Source organism: Papaver somniferum, chromosome 5, assembly GCF_003573695.1.
Source record: "Papaver somniferum cultivar HN1 chromosome 5, ASM357369v1, whole genome shotgun sequence".
NCBI classification, from domain to species: Eukaryota; Viridiplantae; Streptophyta; class Magnoliopsida; order Ranunculales; family Papaveraceae; genus Papaver; species Papaver somniferum.
In genome coordinates, this window is record NC_039362.1 from 185,159,768 (window position 1) to 185,178,347 (window position 18,580).

Genomic DNA, 18,580 nt, shown 5'->3' on the forward strand with positions numbered 1-18,580 from the left:
TTTTCTTCTGGAACTATGTACACATCCTAGCTGTGTTTGTTTTGTCGGCTAGGTTTTGCCTAGATTTCCCAGCCGTTGTGACTTATCTTTTTTTGCATTTTGGGCTGGTTTATCTTTGAACAGAAAAGAAGAAAAGAGGAAGAGAAGATCTGATACAGGAGTATCGTAGCATAAGATGAGCCTTATTAAGGCTTAGAAGAGTGGCGTGAAGATTATCTTCACGGAGCCGTGTTAAAGCTAGATAGTTGGATGTGCAGATTATATGCACAGAATTTTAATGGTGTGAGATTATATTCCCACAAGAAAATAACAGAAGCAAAGATGAGGCTAATCGTTAGCCTAGGTTTAATTGAGCTATATTACGGCTAGAGAGTATCTAGAAGGTACTAGGAGAGATTGAAGTTTGATAAATAAGCCTAAAAGTTTGAGGTTTCCTACTTTAGATAGGATTCCAAGTTTAGATGAGTTGTAAAACTCATAGGTTTTGAGGTTCCTACTTTAGATAGGATTCCTAGTTTAGGTGAGTTCTAAAACTCATAGCTTTATTTCTTTTCCAGCAAGTTAGAAAGGTAGAAAGGTAGAGAAAACGAGAGGGATATCAGTCATATTTTTGATTGTAATAGAGTTTTCTCAAGTAATAAAGAAGAAAAAGTTAGTAGGTGGAGAGAAAATCGAGAGAAAGTGCAACCATATTTTTGGTTTGTAATAGAGTTTTTCTTTCACAGTTTAAAGAAGAAGAAGTTAGCAACAACAATCGTGTTATTTACTTTCTGTTATTATTCTTTTCTTTGTGTTCTCTTAATCACTTCTACAAAGCAATAATGACTCTAGGTACCCTTGATCGATTACGTATCAAGTGGTATCAGAGCCACGTTTTGACTTCTAGGGTTAGTTGTGGTGCATGGACTCAACATGAATTCAGTGTAAACGATCAGGGGAAGATACTGTTGTTTTAACAGACACAAGGAAACCTAGAGGAAGTATTAGAACCAAGATGGGAAGTGAAGAAGACGAGAGGAAACTAACAGATGAGGATAATTTTGCTAAACTTGAACTTAAGATACAAGATTTAACAGATACCTTAGTTGCGTTCATGAAAGCAAGTGCTGTCAAACGAAAACCTAAGCATAGAAAAGAAGAATTAAAGGGAGATGATGAATTCATCCGTGAAGAGCTGAACCATGTTGAAGAGACGAAATACGATAACTTTGCGAGGGAAGACAAAGTCATAGTTGATTGTGACTTAACACCAGTCTTTGACTGCGGTCCAGAAGTTGAAGATGAAGACAGATATCCAGAAGTTGAAGACGAAGTTGTTTTTACATCTGATGCTATTGATACCCTTATCAGGGAAGAGAAGGAAGTTGTAAACTCTTATAAAGAATAGTTTGGTCCTGAAGAAGTCTGCAGAAGAAGCTGAAATTTTCTTTCAATCAGGTTGTATCGACCATGATACGCAGGAACATACAGAAATCGTAAGTACCCATATTAACCAAACTCACTCAGTTCATGAGAATCAAGCTACACATCCGGTAGATGATTTTAATTTGAAATCTCAAGCTTGATATACAGCACAAACTTTATGTACTGTTGACAATCTTAGTTTAAGAACAGACTATCACAAGGGAGTTGGTATAGAAAATTACAGAAGTAAGATTCATGGGAGAATTTTACTTAAAACCAGGAGAAGTACGTTGATGGGGGAGTTAACAAACTATTGTTTAACTATTCCATCAATATGTTACGAAAGTGGCAGTTATGGAACTCAAGTTTCATATATGACAGAAAATATTAATTTGAATTCAGAATGGTACAAGAGGAAATTTTATCACAAGGAAACTTGTGCTGAAAATTATGCAAGTAGAATTCGAGGGCAAACTCTCTTTAACTCTAGGAGGAATGCGATGGCAGAAGACTTGGTAGAAAATTTCAGAAACAATGTCACAACCTATCATGATATTGGTGCTTACGTGAAGCATACTCTCGTGCAGTTGTCCACAACAACAGGTAGACGATAGACTACTGGACATATAACACCTGTCATTGCTGCATTGGTGCTACGTTTACCAAGTCAGAGAGATGCTTCACAACACGGAGGTTCACGGCATGAAGATTGTTTAGATCTAACAAATTCATCGCATACAGGTCTGCCAGTTTTTATTAGTGTTCCTAGAATTGTTTGTGCTACTGTTAAGGAATCGTATTATGATGATCAAATAAGTATGCATGGCATTGGTATTATTATCGGGATGCTGCATGTTTTTATTTTTTCTTTGGCCGTGTCTTACCAAGAAACGATAATAATTGAATGCTATGACTGTGAGGAAAATGGTATGAAAAGCCAGGGAAGTGTTACTCATAGAATGGACGGCATAGGAATCTTTAAGGATGTTCAGATTCAAACAAAGGAGGTGAATAATTATGAGAAAAGGTATGGAGGGCGTCTCCATATCACTTCAGTTGATCAATCATGTGAAAAATTGAGTGGTGAAGTTGTTAAAAAAACACCAAAGAAGAACGTATTGGTAGAACGAAGGAAGAAGAGGATGGTCAGTCCTTCGATAATAGCAAAGGAGGATCGAACAAGCTTATCTACAACCTTAAGAATTGAAGCTATTCAAGTAGAGATCAGGAAAGAGATGCAAACTTGCGGCGCTAATAGGCTGGTTCAGATGATTGTTCTAAATGCAAATACTGATATAATGAATGTGTAGTATGCAAGTACAACAACTACTAAACCAATGGGTCAGAAAGGAAGAGAAAAGAGAAATTGGTTGGTTACTTGGCAGGGTTTAATGGCTTTCTTGGAGAGGTTATTTTCTGAAACTAGAGATGGGGATCAAATCGAGGCGTTGCTCAATATTGGCATAACTTTTGTATTTGATCGAGGAAAGAAGAAAAGAAATATGGTGGTCTCGGATTTCAAAACAGAAGTTGATGACCAGAGATTAGTATGTTCAGATTTTAAAGACGGGAAGAAGGAGTCGATGCTTGCTATTGATGTCACTAGGCTCAGTACAAAGGTTTGAGTTTCATTTATTTCCGTGTGAAGTCATCTGGATATTGTGCAAGAGTACTAGAGAATGAGATCGAGACAACTGAGCTAGAAGTTAAGTTTTAAACTGCGGACTATATAGGGTAATGGGTTTTTAACCTAAGTAAAGCAGGGAGGTTCAACAAGGAACAAGGGGGATTGAGTTTACCCACTTTCAGTTTAGAGCTTACACAGGAGTTTCAGCTTCCTAAATGAGGGAGACATGATACAGGAGTATCGTATCAGAAGATGAGCCTTATTAAGGCTAGAAGAGTGGCGTGAAGATTATCTTCACGGAGCCGTATTAAAGCTAGATAGTTGGATGTGCAGATTATATGCAGAGAATTTCAGTGGTGTGAAGATTATATTCACACAAGCAAATAACATAAGCAAAGATGAGGCTAATCGTTAGCCTAGGTTTAATTGAGCCATATTACGGTTAGAGAGTATCTAGAAGGTACTAGAAGAGGTGGAAGTTTGATAACTGAGCCTAGAAGTTTGAGGTTTCCTACTTTAGATAGGATTCCTAGTTTAGATGAGAGAAACTCGAGAGAGAGTGCAACCATATTTTTGGTTTGTAATAGAGTTTTTCTTTCACAGTTTAAAGAAGAAGATGTTAGCAACAACAATCGTGTTATTTACTTTCTGTTATTATTCTTTTCTTTGTGTTTTTTTAATCACTTCTACAAAGCAGTACTAACTCTAGGTACCCTTGATCAATTACGTATCAAGTGGTATCAGAGCCACGTTCTGACTTCTAGGGTTAGTTGTGGTACATGGACTCAACAAAAATTAAGTGTACACGATCAGGGGAAGATTATGTTGTTTTAATAGACACAAGGAAACCTAGAGGAAGTATTAGAACCAAGATGGGAACTGAAGAAGACGAGAGGAAACTAACAGATGAGGACAAGTTTGCTAAACTTGAACTTAAGATACAAGATTTAACAGATACTTTAGTTGCGTTCATGAAATCAGGTGTTGTCAAACGAAAACCTACGCGTAGAAAAGAAGAATTAAAGGGAGATGATGAATTCATCCGTGAAGAGCTGAACTATGTTGAAGAGACGAAATATGATGACTTTGCGAGTGAAGACAAAGTCATAGTTGACTGGAACTTAACACCAGTCTTTGACTGCGGTCCAGAAGTTGAAGATGAAGACAGATATCCAGAAGTTGAAGACGGAGTTGTTCTTACATATGATGCTATTGATACCCTTATCAGGGAAGAGAAGGAAATCGTAAATTCTTATAAAGAGGAGTTTGGTCCTGAAGAAGTCTGTAGAGAACTTTTCGATCGTTCTCCAGAAGTTGAAGACACAGTTTTGTTTACTATCAAGGAAGAAAGTTACGTGGGAATGGAACATGAAGTTTTCTTTCAATCGGGTTGTATCGACCATGTTACACAGGAACATACAGAAATCGTAAGTACCCATGTTATTGTTTTTTATCGAGGAAAGACGAAAAGAAATATGGTGGTCTCTGATTTCAAAACAGAAGATGGTGACCAGAGATTAGTATGTTCAAATTCTAAAGACGGGAATAAGGAGTCGATGCTTTCTATTGGTGTAACTAAGCTCAACACTAGATGCAAAGGTTTGGGTTTTGTTTATGACCGTGGGAAGTCAGCTGGATATTGTGCAAGATTACTAGAGAATGAGCTCGAGACGACTGAGCTAGAAATTAAACTTTAGTCTGCGGAACATAGAAGGTAATGGGTTTTTAACATAAGTAAAGCATGGAGGTTCAACAAGGAACAAGGAGGATTGAGTTTACCCACTTTCAGTTTAGAGCTTACACAGGAGTTTCAGCTTCCTAAAATGGGGGAGACATGATAAAAGAGTATCGTTTCAGAAGATGAGCCTTATTAAGGCTAGAAGAGTGGCGTGAAGATTATCTTCACGGAGACGTATTAAAGCTAGATAGTTGGATGTGCAGATTATATGCACAGAATTTCAGTGGTGTGAAGATTATATTCACACAAGCAAATAACAGAAGCAAAGATGAGGCTAATCGTTAGCCTAGGTTTAATTGAGCCATATTACGACTAGAGAGTATCTAGAAGGTACTAGAAGAGGTGGAAGTTTGATAACTGAGCCTAGAAGTTTGAGGTTTCCTACTTTAGAAAGGATTCCTAGTTTAGATGAGTTGTAAAACTCATAGCTTTTGAGGTTTCCTACTTTAGATAGGATTCCTAGTTTTGATGAGTTCTAAAAACTCATAGATTTATTTTCCTTTTCTAGGAAGTTTACACTCCTATAAAAAGGAGTAGATTGATAGGCTAGAGAGGTAGATAAAACGAGAGGGATATCAGTCATATTTTTGATTGTAATAGAGTTTTCTTTCAAGTAATAAATAAGAAGATGTTAGTAGGTGGAGAGAAACTCGAGAGAGAGTGCAACCATATTTTTGGTTTGTAATAGAGTTTTTCTTTCACAATTTAAAGAAGAAGAAGTTAGAAGAAAAAATCGTGTTCTTTTCTTTGTATTCTATTATCTCTCTTTTGTGTTCTTCCTAACTTCCTATTAAACAACACTACTCTAGGTACCCTTGATCGATTACGCATTTTTGGTTTGTAATAGAGTTTTTCTTTCACAAAATACATCTCAACTTCTGCTCTGATACCACTTGATACATAATCGATCAAGGGTACCTAGAGTCAGTACTGCTTTGTAGAAGTGATTAAGAGAACACAAAAAAAAGAATAATAACATAAATTAAATAACACGATTGTTGTAGCTAACTTCTTCTTCTTTAAACTGTGAAAGAAAAACTGTATTACAAACAAAAAATATGGTTGCACTCTTTCTCGAGTTTATCTCCACCTACTAACTTCATCTTCTTTATTACTTGAAAGAAAACTATATTACAATCAAAAATTTGACTGCTGTCCCTCTCGTTTTCTCTACCTTTCTAACCTACAAGTCTCCTCCTTTTATATGGGTGTAAACTTGCTGGAAAAGAAATAAAGCTATGAATTTTAGAACTCATCTAAACTAGGAATCCTATCTAAAGTAGGAAACCTCGAAAGCTATGAGTTTTACAACTCATCTAAACTAGGAATCCTATCTAAAGTAGGAAACCTCAAACTTCTAGGCTCAGTTATCAAACTTCCACCTCTTCTAGTACCTTCTAGATACTCTCTAGCCGTAATATGGCTCAATTAAACCTAGGCTAACGATTAGCCTAATCTTTGCTTCTATTATTTGCTTGTGTGAATATAATCTTCACATCACTGAAATTCTGTGCATATAATATGCACATCCAACTATCTAGCTTTCATACGGCTCCGTGAAGATAATCTTCACGCCACTCTTCTAGCCTTAATAAGGCTCATCTTCTCCTACGATACTCCTGTATCAAGATCAGTAGAAGTAACACCTTCTAGTGAGCCCACTCCGCAACCCCGTCACGAAAAACCATTGGGTGAAAACGCAAGGAATACAAGTGAACTTGGAGTTGGTGGAGTAAGTGAAGGTTTACTTGCTATTAGTGGAGGAGATCAAGGTGGAATTTCTGGAGGAAATGATGGTGTTGCTGTTACTGGAGGAAATGAAGGTGGAAGAAGTGAAGGTGGAGGAAATGATAGTGTTGCTATTACTGGAGGAAATGATGGTGTTGATGTTACTGGAGGAAATTAAGCTAGAAGAAATGAAAGTGGAGGAAATCAAGGTGTAGTTGTTACTGAAGTTGGCACTTCTAGTGGTGCTGCTCTTGATAAAGGTAAAGCAGTGGTTGAGGAGGACAAGAGGATAGAAACAAGAAGTATCCACCAAAGGATAATGCAAGAGACATCCTTGATGATATGGAGTTTTTACCTAAAAATAAGAATGGGAGACCTTGGAGTGTGCCAAGAGATCGTTCCGTCTTGATTGGTTACGAGTCATCATAGGATGCTAGAGTATGTGCCGCAAAGGTAATAAATCAAACTTAATATATGTTGTTTTCATTTTATTATGGATATTCAATCGTAACAACCAAAATTTTATATTATTTGTAGTTTCCCGATAAAGCGGTTCCTAAACTAAAGCACCAACAACCAAGGTTTTGGCCGTTGGAGGGTGAGCATCCAGATGTGGTAGCTTTGGTAAAAGGTTCGGGGTTATGGTCTGGAAACGAGGCGCTGCAGAAGTTGTATGATGTTGTGACAGTTTGTAATTTTAGAGAAAGATTCTGGCCCGAAACCATGACTTTCCAACTCCCAGATGACTATGACTCCGGATGATGCAAAGGCAATCACCGGTCTTGCTTTGGAAGGAAAGGCGTGTTTGAGGAATTCAACAATTCTCTACCTTATGATGAGCTTTATGTCTTGACTAAACACTGTCTTGGATGGAGTAAAGATCAAACGGAAGAAGAGTTTGAGATTGGTTATGGAGCCCAGCCCAGAACTAAAAGGAGACTTCAAGAATCGGGTGAACGTCGTGAAACAGTTAATATGTCAAGGAAGATTAACCTGGTTTGTCTGAGGGAGCATTTTGAGCATTCTGACCGTAAGACCAAGAATGGAGAGATCGTGATGGACGCAGAAAGATCTAGACATACGACTATAACTTACTTGTTGCACGCTCTTGGGACCGTCTTTTTTTCCCGATTTTTTAGGAAATAAGGTAAATGCTTGTTATTTGCAGTGGTTGAAGACTCTCGGTCTCGATCTGCAAACAAACGAGGTTCCTAGGTACTCGTGGGGCACCGCCCTCCTTGATAGTGTGTTGGAAGTCCTTTGCAAAGCTTCTAGATGGAACATAACACAAATTACGGAATGTGTTTCTCTTATCCAGGTATATTTTTGTGTTAATATATTAAATGTTGGTTTATTTTACTTTTATTTTACTTTTGTGTTAATTGATTAATTTTTGTTCCATAGTTATGGGTTTACGACCATTTCAAGTCCTTGAGGCCTACTCGGGATAAAAAATGGCCTCTAAAGAAACCTACAGGAGGAAGATACCCCTTTAACGGGACCCAACACAAGGATTAAGAGAATGAAATGGTCGAAATGAGGAGAAAATTGGATGCTTTGAAAATTAATGATGTGAATTTTGATCCATATTTGAAACTTAATGAGGATGGATATGAGGAAGTTGGTGATAGAGTATTTTCTAATGTGGCGACCTATACGGGACCTTTGTTTCATTCAACCGGGTTCGTCATTTTGGATCCTCGCAGAACACTCCGCCAAATTGGTATTGTCCAGAAAATTGTACCTCAAGAATCTCGTTTTCCACTGAGCGTAAGAAACTCCATGTTTAAGGAAAAAGATGTCAAATTAAACTATGCAACAACAATAGCTCCGTCGATCGATGATTGGAATGGTCGTTCCCTACCGGAAAACCAAATGAGTAGAAGAGGGCTTCAAACTGCTCATGGTACTTCCGAAGAGGATGCTAATTTAATTCCATGGTATCAAGAGTGGGCTCATCCTTATGTGGAAAATTTGGATCCCGAGACGCCGAGATATTTGAAGAAGGCGGCGAAAGAGAGTTCAAAATCAGCGGAAGAGATAAATGAACAAAATGAATGGGAGAAGATGGTGGTACATATACTACTAATTATGTTTATAAATGTTTTTTTTGTTGATTAGCTATGAATAAGTGTATTTGATATGAAAAATAGGTTGAACGAGTTAATTGGGTGTCCAAGGACATCACCCGTATGATTGATTCGGGAGATAAGTTAACCGTCCCTGAACTAAGATTACTTCGGAATCGAGTCCAAGGAATAATACTCCCTGAGAAAGGAGGTTTATATCCTCAAGAAGATGACCGATCAAGGAGAAATAAGAGGGTTAGGTCTCCTTCTTCTAGCGACGACGCGGATACTCCCCCGCGCGAGCAAGCTCCACCAAAGCAAAGAAGAGGCGGCAAAAAAGGAGGTCGTGCTGGAACAAGTGCTCTAGGTGGAAAAAAAAGAAGGTCGTGGTGGAACAAGTGCTACTCGAGGTGGACGTGGTGTAGGTAAAAAGACTCCCACTCAAGCTGGTAAGGGAAAAGGAGGTAAAAATGCTAGAGTTGTAGATTCAGTTGTAACGGGACCAAGAGGACGATTTGGATGCGTTTTTACAAGAGTCTTCTGGGAAGAAATCAAGTGAATCAAGTGAATGACAATCTACTCGCTTTTTAGTATTTTACTTCATGGATATTTTGTTATCTAAGCCTTCGACATTTTACTGTTTTCGTTCTTTTGTTAAGAAATTAGATGGATGGAATTTTATAACTTTGCATTTATGAATTAATGTTAGTCTTTCAATGTGCTTAATTTAAGAAAAATGAGGAAAAAAGCAACATCACTGTTTTTTTAGGCATTTTCGGCTAGGTCGTTGCTTCACAAAACTTAGCCGAAAATGCCTATAAATGTTGAAAAATAAACTTTCATAGCTGTAAAAATGAAAATGGTTAGAAACTTCCAGCCGTAAAACGCACAACGGTTAGGAAACCTATTCGTGGCCTGTTCACGGTTGGGATAAACCTAGCCGTTGCTTGGTCTAAATTCCCTGAATTACAATGAGTCATGTTTACGGCTAGATATCCAAGCCGTGTTAAAATCACGGTTAGGACTTATATCCGTAAATATATTTACGTCTTGGTCGACCTAGATACTTCCTAGCCGTTATGTGGGGAACGGTTAGGAAACTCATCCGTTACAGTTTACGGTTGGGACATTCCTAGCCGTATAGTACTCTGGTAAACCCCCCAAAAAAAGGGCTCTTAGAAACGACTACAAATACAATCCGTAATTTCCACCATGGATAGGAATCCCAGCCGTTTTTCTGGCTAAAAGTAAAAAATCAGAATTACGGCCAGAAATACCAATCGTAACTCTGGCAGACCACCAACTCTGCAGGTCATATAAAATTACGTCTTGGTATGCCTAGCATTTCCTAGCCGTAATGCTCTATAATTTCACTTGTACCACTTTATATCAGCTAGTTTTTTGAATTTTGAAAAATAGATCCGTTTGAAGACTAATCTATAGAAGGTTTCTAGCTGTTCAACCACCTATTTAAACTTGAAATAACTTTTTCTCCATATAACCACCCATTCCAAATCAAAATCACACCTACAAGCTCTGGTAGAACTCCTAATAACTCAATCCAATGTACTCAAAGGATCAACCCGACTTTAATTTGGATGAAGACTTATCTCTTTGCCTAAATTATGTGCTATGCTATCCAAAGAAGGAAGAAGAACGAAGGAATGGTGGTGTACCAAGTCAATCTTATTTGAAGAAGATTTTTGAAATTTTTTGTAGTGAAAACAGGTAACCCTAATAACCGCGATGGGATTGAATTGTATCTTCGATTCTCAAACATAAGCACAAAAGTGGAAGAGTATATGGATTTACTTCGTATGTGCAAGCAACTTCGACTTAGAGGTGATACTGATGAAGAAGTCGTAGCTCAAGCTAACAAGGAATGGAGAAAATGGAAAGGTTATAATTTCAACTTCGAAGCTCAAATGACCATCATCAAAGATTTCTTGATACATCGGAAGGGATGTTATTAAAATCAACTTTGTAACGGGGATATATTAAGCATGTAATGAGTTTTATTGTGGTCTAGTTAATGAAAGTATCAGTAATTTTCAGTCGTATTAAGAATTCATGTTGAATCAAAAAATTTCTCAATTTTCAAATATAATTACGGCCGGCAAAGATTGTAAACCCAGCCGTTCTGCAGACTCAGATTATTTAGGGAAGAATAACGGCCAGAAGTTCGTAAATTCCCGTCCGTTTTCTGTAATCACGGCTGGGAGTTCCTTACATCCCAACTGTTATATTTGTTTACGGCTGGGATTTCCTAATATCCAAATAGTAGGCTTTTAAGGATGTAAGAAATAAGAGTATAAGGGAGAAGCCTACAGTTAACTGCAAGTGCACAGTTGTTGTTGTAGCTTGTGCAAGAACAGGTCGAATCCACAGAGACTAGGGTGTATAGTTAAAGTTTTTAAGCTAGTTATCTAAATTAACAAGGCAGTAACTAAAGCAATGAGGTAACAGTGACAGAGAACAAAGAAACAGTGAAACAAAGACAAACAAACCAAGGCTGTGAGCCAAGGGCAGTGATGGAAGATAAGGGATAAGGTGAGAACTAAGGCTTCAATTCCATCCCTAGATGCATATAATTCTCTAAGATGATATACTAGTCTTCTCCTATCACAGCGATGCCTTAATCTCAGCTATCATAAGTCAATCCCCTAGCATTACTTGTCTTTCTAAGGTACAAGAAATCTAAGATTATACTACATTCAGTTCATATAGCCTTTTCGGAAATTAAAACATGCTTGTCATCAAACTGTCATGGAAAAGAAGTGCTCATACAATAGGGTTATATTTATCTAGAGTTTCATCTCTGCCTTAGTAGTAGAATTAAAACATGATGAAGTTCTTAAACATGTTGTTTGTCAGACAACAATGTATAAAACTATCCTACTGATGCTAACATAAGAACATAACATAACTTAAACATGAACATGAGCTTGATGTAAATTGTAACAATCACACACTCAAATTCAATACATGTTGGAGTTCTGAACAGCTAATATTAACAATGCATTTGAATTGAGAATCATGGAATTGAAAAGATTGATAAACCCTCAAAGCTAACAGTTCATGGAAATAAAAAAACTGAAAAAAAAACCTACACTATTCTACTGATGCTCTGGTTAATCCAGGCATGACTTCTAACACATACCCATCATCCCTATTTATACACAAACCAACTTTCCCCAAAACAGGACCACAACAGTCCAATTAGGGTTTGGTGAAAATAAAAGTTAAATCAAAAAAATCCTACCTAACTCTGATAACAACCCTAATATACTAACCCATACTTCAATTAAACATGTAATCGATTCCCCCAAAAAATCCCCAATGTCAGAAAAATTAGGGTTTTAAAAATTGAAATTAAAATTTTACCTAATCTCTGAATCCAATCAAACTTCGATCCATGCTTGTAATTGGTCCTCTCTTGCTTCCCATACCTCCAATTTGACTCTAGCTCGACCTAATTTACCCACTGCACACCTAGGGTTCCGGAGAAGGAAATGTGTGAAATAGGCAAAATAGATGGACTAGGGAGAGGGGAACAATGATGGGTTATCATTGTTTGACGCTGTGGTGATTATGGTGGTGATGGCGGAGCAGTTGGGATAGCATGTGGAGGAGATGGTGACGGACATGGAGGTTGCAGAGGAGGTGAGAGGAGAAAGAGAAGATGGAGTCGATGGAAAAGAGTGAGGGGGGTGTTTGGTTGGGTAGGAATACGGTTAGGTACTAAGGTGTTGAGCGGATGTATCAGAATTCGATGTCCAGCGAGTGATAGGCGTTGGATCGATCCATCTGAAATGCATCCAACGATAAGATGGAACATAGCCTTCAGCAACCGTTGGATGAAGAGATACAATGAAACTAACGGCGTGAGATGGAGTTAGGTGCTGTAGTGTTGGTCAGGAATTTCAGACTTTGATGTACTGGCGATGCTGCGACCGTAGGATGCTGAGATGATCCAATCTGACGGCTAGAAAGGGAAAACGGGTATGGATATAGGAAATGGATTTGGGTGAGGGTTTTGGGCCTTGGGTATGCCAAGCCCATATCTTCTTTAAGAACAATTCTTCCTCTTCAAGCCCACTTCTAATTGATCCGGCTCTTGCAAACATCATTCTTCGCTTCCTCCTAGCGGGAGTCTTTGCCGGTTCTTTGCTCTTTTCGCTCCGCAACTCATCTAGACTTTATTTGGTACCTAAAAATGCAAAATTAAGTAATAAAAATATTTATTCTTGAAAATAATTAAAATACAGAATATGGGATAAAATGTAGAATTAATGCACAAAAGATGAGTTAAATGCTAAGAAAAATATATAGAAATATGCACTTTTTAGCACTCATCAAATACCCCCAAACCTGAATTTTACTTGTCCTCAAGTAAAACAAAACTAAGAAAATCCTACCTATACCACTGTCGCTGGTCTCTCGAATGCATTTAGCGTATGCACTAAGCCTTTTAAACCACTAAGTGTCCCTAGTGGACGAGTGAAGTCTCGTGAAGGTTTGCTTAGAACGTACATACAAAGTTCTAGGACAAAATATAAGCTCATATTCCATGAAATGTGACATGTGCAAGACAGTAGAAGCTCACAGCAAAATGGAGAAGTCAATCTAGCTATCAAAGGCACAATCCTAGCACTGATAACAACTAAAGATACGTGAGAAGAGTGTAAAGTGTATCTACACATGTTTCTAGAATGACCTGAAGTTATGACTACTAATCACCAAGAGATAGTTTTTAGGCTAAGAACCGAATTCTAAGCCAAGCTAGCTGTCCGGCTTTACGAGAATTGTGAATGTTCACCCAATGAGTTGGTGATATTTCAGTTTACCCGCGTTATACATCGATGGCTGCACCCTCCTTGATTATTACAAGACTATTTACAACAAAAAGATGACTCTTTACATGACTCTTATTTACATTGATTACTCTCTTTTATTTTTGGAACAAGAGAGAACTATTGTCTTTAACATGACAAAACATGGAATAAATAAATACTTGATTTTTTTTTTTTTGATATTTTTGATTTTTTGAATTTTCTGTTTTTTTTTTTTTTTTTTTTGAAGAAATAACTTTGATCTTTACAACATAGTGACACTTCTGATACATGAACAAAAAGAAAAACATAATTACATGACTCTTAGTAAGAGGTGGCCCTTATCGAATGCATCCAGTCAAATTCTATGGTTGCTTTTCTTAACGTATCCTCCAACTTCTATCCCAGCCAACCAAAGAACAAGCTAGTCAAGTCTCATTCAGTATTCTAAAGTGATTGGCAATCTAACTTCCTATCAAACACCTTGAAGATCGAGGCTATACATGTATTGGTAGATCGTGCGCGTGCAAGTTTCTTATCACTATGTGAATTGTGCTAGAATCAGGGTGCCTAAATATCTAGACTAAGAATCCTAAAAATTACATATTTGCACAAGAGTCAAAATTTCAAGGTAAATGAGCTCGATTTTTATGATTTTTTCAATTTTTCAATTCTTTTTTTTTTCAATTTTTCAATTTTTTCAAAAAGAAGGAGTTCTGTTTTCAATTATAACATGTTATCATGGTATCTACTCTATACCCCCAAACCTAAACTAAACATTGTCCTCAATGTTTCAAAATATGAAAAGAATTATAACATACAAAGAGGATTATGCTGAGTAGAGAAAAAGGAAAGAGAATACCCGATTTGACGGCGAAAGCAAAATTAGAACTCCGTTATTCAACGCAAAAATCCAACATATTTCGACTAAGAGTCGCATTGGATTAGCACAATATATACAAAAGAAACAAAAGATTTAACTAAGAAACTATCTACTAGATTTTATACAAGAAAATTTGGTTTTTAATGCGATTGGACTTTTTGGGAAAAATTTGGTTTTGTCGGGAGACATTTGGTTTTGAATGGGGTAAGGAGACCAAGCCCAGTGTTGGGTTTTGCGAAGCCCAGCTACGTTTTTGAAAAACAGGCCCACTGCTGGTGAGTAAAGCTCACTGTTGGTTTTTGGAATTTTGAAATTTTGGCCCAATCGAACTTTGGTTCAGGCCCACAGTTCAGAAACAAGCCCAGGTAACAATTTGAAATTTGGGCTCTTAAATAGCCAAAGGTCGAGGCCCAACTGGGCTTTGAAAACGTTTTCTGTTTTTGGGTCAAGCCCACAGTGTAAATGTTTAGTTTTCAAATGGATGTTAAGCCCACACTCCCAGAAATTTAGTTGGGCTTTGGCTATCTACTAACTAAAATATGAGGCCCAACTGGGCTTTCAAAAGTTCAGTTTTCTTTAATTAAAATAACAGGCCCAAATCAATCTAAAACCACAAGCCCACAAGAAATTAAACAAACAAGCCCACAAGAAATTAATTACAAACCCAACAAAAAATATAAGCCCAAATGTTGGGTTTAATATTACAAGCCCACAAGAAAAATGGAAGCCCACAGTTTGGGTTCTCTTAATGGGTTTAGGCTTACCTGTGAAGCACATCCCAGCTGTTCAGTTTGGTTGCAAAAGCCCAGTTGGGCTTTGGATCATCCTAAGCTTTGGCTTCAACACTCAAGGCCCAGTTGGGCTTGGTTCAATTTCCTCTCCTTCTGCAGCTTCAGCCCAGTTGGGCTTGGTTCAAATCAGTCTACTTCACAAGACCAGTTGGGCTTTATCTTACACCAGCTGCAGCAGCTTCAGTAGCAGCAGGAGCACCAGTTCAGGTTCAAAATGGTGAAGCCCAAATATGACAAACCAAGCAAGCAAGGGCTTTGCAACAGCAGGTAGCAGCTTCACCAGCAATCAAGGCTCAGCAGCTTCACCATTTCAGGGCTTTGCACCAGCAGCAGGGGCTTTAAGGCAGCACCAGGGGCAGATTCAGCTAGCTAGCTAGCTAGCAAGCAAGGGCTAGCCAGCAGCTACAATTCAGTGCAAGAGCCTGGTTCAAAGCAACAATTGCAAAGCAGCATCAAGCGCAGCAGAGCAGCAGGGACTCAGCAGCAACAGCAGTACAGTTCAACAACAGCAACAGGTAGCAACAGGGGTAGTTCAGCAGCAACAGGCTGCAACAGCAGCCACAGCAGCAGTCTTGGCCTGGCACAAGCAGGAGCACCACAGCAGCACAAGCACAGCAGCTCAGCAGAGGCAGTGAACAGGGAAGGAAGCAAAGAATGCAGGATGATGCAAGAAATGAAAAAATGCTTAAACTAAGATGCTTATGATTACACTAATATGCAGATGCAGATGCTCTAAGTTACAGTTAGACTAAGTTACAGCTAAAGATACAAAATTACAGCTACACTAAAACAACAACATTAAAGCTATACTAAGTTACACTACAGGTGGAAAACAGAAAGGCAAGAGAAATTTTTTTTTTCTTTCAACTACACAGCACCAGTCCCCGGCAGCGGCGCCAAAAACTTGGTAGGCTTTTAAGGATGTAAGAAATAAGAGTATAAGGGAGAAGCCTACAGTTAACTGCAAGTGCACAGTTGTTGTTGTAGCTTGTGCAAGAACAGGTCAAATACACAGAGACTAGGGTGTATAGTTGAAGTTTTTAAGCTAGTTATCTAAATTAACAAGGCAGTAACTAAAGCAATGAGGTAACAGTGACAGAGAACAAAGAAACAGTGAAACAAAGACAAACAAACCAAGGCTGTGAGCCAAGGGCAGTGATGGAAGATAAGGGATAAGGTGAGAACTAAGGCTTCAATTCCACCCCTAGCTGCATATAATTCTCCAAGATGATATACTAGTCTTCTCCTATCACAGCGATTCCTTAATCTCAGCTATCATAAGTCAATCCCCTAGCATTACTTGTCTTTCTAAGATACAAGCAATCTAAGATTATACTACATTCAGTTCATATAGCCTTTTCGGAAATTAAAACATGCTTGTCATCAAACTGTCATGGAAAAGAAGTGCTCATACAATAGGGTTATATTTATCTAGAGTTTCATCTCTGCCTTAGTAGTAGAATTAAAACATGATGAAGTTCTTAAACATGTTGTTTGTCAGACAACAATGTATAAAACTATCCTACTGATGCTAATATAAGAACATAACATAACATAAACATGAACATGAGCTTAATGTAAATTGTAACAATCACACACTCAAATTCAATACATGTTGGAGTTCTGAACAGCTAATATTAACAATGCATTTGAATTGAGAATCATGGAATTGAAAAGATTGATAAACCCTCAAAGCTAACAGTTCATGGAAATAACAAAACTGTAAAAAAACCTACACCATTCTACTGATGCTCTGGTTAATCCAGGCATGACTTCTAACACATACCCATCATCCCTATTTATACACAAACCAACTTTCCCCAAAACAGGACCACAACAATCCAATTAGGGTTTGGTGAAAATACAAATTAAATCAAAAAAATCCTACCTAACTCTGATAACAACCCTAATATACTAACCCATACTTCAATTAAACATGTAATCGATTCCCCCAAAAAATCCCCAATGTCAGAAAAATTAGGGTTTTAAAAATTGAAATTAAAATTTTACCTAATCTCTGAATCCAATCAAACTTCGATCCATGTAATTGGTCCTCTCTTGCTTCCCATACCGCAAATTTGACTCTAGCTCGACCTAATTTACCCACTTCACACCTAGGGTTTCGGAGAAGGAAATGTGTGAAATAGGCAAAATAGATGGACTAGGGAGAGGGGAACAATGATGGGTTATCATTGTTTGACGCTGTGGTGATTATGGTGGTGATGGCGGAGCAGTTGGGATAGCATGTGGAGGAGATGGTGACGGACATGTAGGTTGCAGAGGAGGTGAGGGGAGAAAGAGAAGATGGAGTCGATGGAAAAGAGTGAGGGGGGTGTTTGGTTGGGTAGGAATAGGGTTAGGTACTAAGGTGTTGAGCGGATGTATCAGAATTCGATGTCCAGCGAGTGATAGGCGTTGGATCGATCCATCTGAAATGCATCCAACGATAAGATGGAACATAGCCTCCAGCAACCATTGGATGAAGAGATACAACGAAACTAACGGCGTGAGATGGAGTTATGTGCTGTAGTGTTGGTCAGAAATTTCAGACTTTGATGTACTGGCGATGCTGCGACCGTAGGATGCTGAGATGATCCAATTTGACGGCTAGAAAGGGAAAACGGGTATGGATATAGGAAATTGATTTGGGTGAGGGTTTTGGGCCTTGGGTATTCCAAGCCCATATCTTCTTTAAGAACAATTCTTCCTCTTAAAGCCCACTTCTAATTGATCCGGCTCTTGCAAACATCATTCTTCGCTTCCTCCTAGCGGGAGTCTTTGCCGGTTCTTTGCTCTTTTCGCTCCGCAACTCATCTAGACTTTATTTGGTACCTAAAAATGCAAAATTAAGTAATAAAAATATTTATTCTTGAAAACAATTAAAATACAGAATATGGGATAAAATGTAGAATTAATGCACAAAAGATGAGTTAAATGCCAAGAAAAATATATAGAAATATGCACTTTTTAGCACTCATCACCAAACCGTTGTGTTGATTTCCGGCCGGGTCGACAAGTTTTCCCACCCGTAACAGCAGAAAATTCCAGATATTTTTTCTTCAGATTTTCGACGTATTTGAGCTGATAAAATTGATGTTGGTAGTTGATTATAAGGTTATCTTGAGTTTTGTGATGAAGGGTTTCGTCATTTGTCTTCAAAATTTGTCAAAACAATTTCACCAAAATCACCATTTTTTCTTCTTCAAAACTCAAAATAAATCAATTTTAGATTTACAAAAAATTAATGTTTGGATTAGTCTAATCGATTCACTAAGACTGATTAGTTTTCTTAATCAATTTAATTATCACTAATCAAATTAAGGTTAGATTAGACATTAGAGAAAAATGTAGATAAGGGGTCATATGAGTTGTTATTTCATGACTCCAAAAAGCCCCGAAAACCCATCCTTTTTAAGCCCCAATAATAGGATTCTTTTTTTCTTTTTTGCTTTACCTGAGGATATATAGTCACTTCAGGATTTGAGGCTTTAATATGGTTATAAACGGA